This window comes from Chiloscyllium plagiosum, chromosome 27 (assembly GCF_004010195.1).
Source record: "Chiloscyllium plagiosum isolate BGI_BamShark_2017 chromosome 27, ASM401019v2, whole genome shotgun sequence".
NCBI classification, from domain to species: Eukaryota; Metazoa; Chordata; class Chondrichthyes; order Orectolobiformes; family Hemiscylliidae; genus Chiloscyllium; species Chiloscyllium plagiosum.
In genome coordinates, this window is record NC_057736.1 from 43051067 (window position 1) to 43055275 (window position 4209).

Sequence of the window (4209 nt, forward strand, 5' to 3'; positions counted from 1 at the left end):
CCCTTCTTAAACAGTGGCACCACATTGGCCAACCTCCAGTCTCCGGCACCTCACCTGTGACTATCGATGATACAAATATCTCAGCAAGAGGCCCAGCAATCACTTCTCTAGCTTCCCACAGAGTTCTCGGGTACACCTGATCAGGTCCTGGGGATTTATCCACCTTTAACCGTTTCAAGACATCCAGCACTTCCTCCTCTGTAATCTGGACATTTTGCAAGATGTCACCATCTATTTCCCTACAGTCTATATCTTCCATATCCTTTTCCAGAGTAAATACTGATGCAAAATATTCATTTAGTATCTCCCCCATCTTCTGTGGCTCCACACAAAGGCTCTTATAGTATGTACCTTGTTTAAGTAATATTCATTGTTTTACATTTGGACGAAGACAGTTAATGTCAGCAAACAGGTAAGATTGCAAGACCTAGTAATAATTTTCTCACCTGACAGTTACATATACAGGAGTTGGTTAGCTTAGATGGCTAGACAGCTGGTTTGTGATGCAGAGTGATGCTAACAATGTGGGCTCAATTCCTATACTGGCTGAGGTTACCATTGAAGGATTCTCTTTCTCAATCTTGGCCCTTGCCTGAAGATTTAACCTTCAGATTAAACCACCACCAGTCATCTCTCTCTAAGGAGAGAGCAAGCCATGGTCTGGTAGGATTTTCGACTCTACTATTATCCACACATTCGTGTCAACCTGACTTTAGATGAAAAGGTAAAATTCTTTGCCTATAGTTGCCCAGTTTCTGTAAATATCAGTTTCTTCAAAGTTAATGGGACCATTTAGGATTTTGGGTAAAATATGGAAAGAGAGCTATCAATTTATTTGCCCTCTATACATCATTAATTGAAATGAAAATTGGGAGAGAAGCATGGGAAACCGACCTGGTGTTGACCATTTAACAACGTAACCCAAAGTCACTATGAATTGCATTTGCTTTCCAGCAATGCTTGCATAGCTGTTGGGAGCTGAGACCTTGGCTGATGCATCCTTCACAAAACTTAAAAGTCTGAGCTCAAACACAGTAGCATGACCCAGTTTTTCATTGAGGTCAGTTATTCAACATAGAAAGTGCATTAAAGTTGGGATCTTCATGATCTGTGTATCTTGATGACAAGCTAGTTATATCACCAGTGCTGTTGATAAAAGTTAGCTCAGTTTCTTCCTTCATTTTTTTTTGTGCAGCTAATGCTCGTGATACGTAATTGTAATATCATGTAAAATCACCTTTGTGTGAGTACTAAATATATGAAGATGGATTTAATTTTCCAGCACATCCTCTGCTACAGCTGAATGCCTTCATCTGCTGTGGGTGTGGGAAGGGATTCAGTGATTCATCCACACTTTTCACACACTGAGTTCACCTGGAGGATGGACAGTTCACTTGCTCCAAGTGTGGGGTGGGGTTCACTCAGTCATCCTACCTGCTGACACACCAACAAATACAGACTGGGGAGAGGCCGTTCATTTGCTCCATATTTGGGAAGTGATTCACTTTATTATCCATCCTGCAGACGCGCCAGTGAGTTCACAAGGGATCATGGGTGGATTCTGCTGTTGTTTCTATTGTTAACCACATGCAGGACTGAACTGTGCTCTTTCTGAAGGTAAAGTGAGAGAGATGGTGATTTAAAGGACTGTGGAGAAGATTATCTAAGAGTACAAAGAGATCTTGATCAGCTGTGACAATGAGCTGTGAAGTGGCTAAAGGCAAACCAGGACAGGACTTACACAGTTAATGGTAAAGCCCTGGGAAGTGCTGTGGTACAGGTTTATAGTTCCTTGAAAATGGTGTTGTAGGTAGCGTGGTGAAGAAGGTGTTTGGCATGCTTGCCTTCATTGGTCACAGTATTGAGTGTTGGAGTTGGGATGTCATAATGTGGCTGTACAGGACACTGGTGAAGCCACTTTTAGAATACTCTGTGCAATTCTGGCCACCCTGGTATAGGGAGGGTGTTGTTATACCAGAAAGGGTACCAAAAATATTTACAAGGCCTGTGACCAGTGGAGTGCCACAAGGATCTGTGCTGGGTCCACTACTTTTCATCATTTATATAAATAATTTGGATATGACCATAAGAGACATAGTTAGTAAGCTTGCTGATGACACTAATAGACAAAGTCTTTTCCCTGGGGTGGGGGAGTCCAGAACTAGAGGTGTAATGGACAGCGAAGAAGGTTACCTCAGTTTATAATGGGATCTTGATCAGATGGGCCAATGGGCTGAGAAGTGGCAGATGGAGTTTAATTTAGATAAATGCAAGTTGCTGCATTTTGGGAAAGCAAATCCTAGCAGGACTTATACACTTAACGGTAAGGTCCTAGGAAGTGTTGCTGAGCAAAGAGACCTTGGAGTGCAGGTTCATAGCTCCTTGAAAGTGAATTCGCAGGTAGATAGGATAGTGAAGAAGGCGTTTGGTATGCTTTCCTTTATTGGTCAGCGTATTGAGTACAGGACTAGGAGTTGGGAGGTCATGTTGCAGCTGTACAGGACATTGGTTAGGCCACTGTTGGAATATTGCATGCAATTCTGGTCTCCTTCCTATCGGAAATATGTTGTGTAACTTGAAAGGGTTCATAAAAGATTTACAAGGATGTTGCCAGGGTTGGAGGATTTGAGCTTTGGGAGAGGCTAAACAGGCTGGGACTGTTTTCCCTGGAGCGTCAGAGGCTGAGGGGTGACCTTATAGAGGTTTATAAATTCATGAGGGGCATGGATATGATAAATAGACAAAGTCTTTTCCCTGGGGTGGGGGAGTCCAGAACTAGAGGGCATAGATTTAGGGTGAGAGGGGAAAGATATAAAAGAGACCTAAGGGGCAACGTTTTCACTCAGAGGGTGGTACGTGTATGGAATGAGCTGCCAGAGGAATTGGTGGAGGCTGGTACAATTGCAATATTTAAAACGCATCTGGATGGGCATATGAATAGGAAGGGTTTGGTGGGATATGGGCCGGGTGCTGGCAGGTGGGACTAGATTTGGTTGGGATATCTGGTCGGCATGGACGAGTTGGACCGAAGGGTCTGTTTCCATGCTGTACATCTCTATGACTCTATGAAGTCTTTTTCCAATGGTAGGGCAGTCCAAAACTGGAGGGCATAGCTTTAAAGTGAGAGGAAATATTGAAAAGGGACCTGAGGGGTAGCTTTTTCACACTCATGGTGGTGTATGTATGGATTGACCTGCCAGAGTAAGTGGTGGAGGCAGGTACTATTACAACATTTAAATGACAATTGGACAGGTGCATGAATAGATTAGATTAGATTACTTTACAGATTAGATTACTTTACAGTGTGGAAACAGGCCCTTCGGCCCAACAAGTCCACACCGACCTGCCGAAGCGCAACCCACCTATACCCCTCCATTTGCCCCTTACCTAACACTATGGACAATTCACCTGACCTGCACATCTTTGGACTGTGGGAGGAAACCGGAGCACCCGGAGGAAACCCACGCAGACACGGGGACAACGTGCAAACTCCACACAGTCAGTTGCCTGAGGCGGGAACTGAACCCGGTCCTCTGGCGCTGTGAGGCAGCAGTGCTAACCACCGTGCCACCGTGCCGCCCACAAATAGGAAAAGTGAAGAGGGATATGAGCCAAACACAAACAAATGGAACTAGTTCAGTTTAAGATATCTGTCAGCATGGATGTATTGAACCCAAGGGTCTGTTTCTGTGCTCTCTGACCCTGAGCTTTTTTTTTAACAGTGCAATTGACTAAAGAAGTATGTTCCTACTGCTTCTTATTCAGTGATTTCACCTTTTGGAGCTTGGTGCAGTACCAGCCTTTTTCAGCGAACACTACATTGGAGAAGAACAGAAATACTTCTCTTTACTTTCTCACTTTTGTTCACTCTCTTTCACTTTCTGTTACTTTTTTTTCTCATTTCTCTTTTCTCTCTTTTTTTGTTCTGTCTTTTTCTCTTTCTACCTCTCTCTCTCTCGGACAGATGGTAGTAGATCTTCAAATCACTGCAGTCTGTGTGGTGAGGGTACAACAACTGTGCTGATAGACCCAGAATTTTGACAAGGTGGAAGGAGCAGATTTTTTTTTATTTCAAAAATATACTTTATTCATATATATTTAATCTATACAATTGGACATGTCATCATTCTGTAAACATTCCATTTCTTTGCGTGTCGAAACAGGGTGATCATTCATATTCACAGGTTGGTGCGATTACATTGAGCTGAG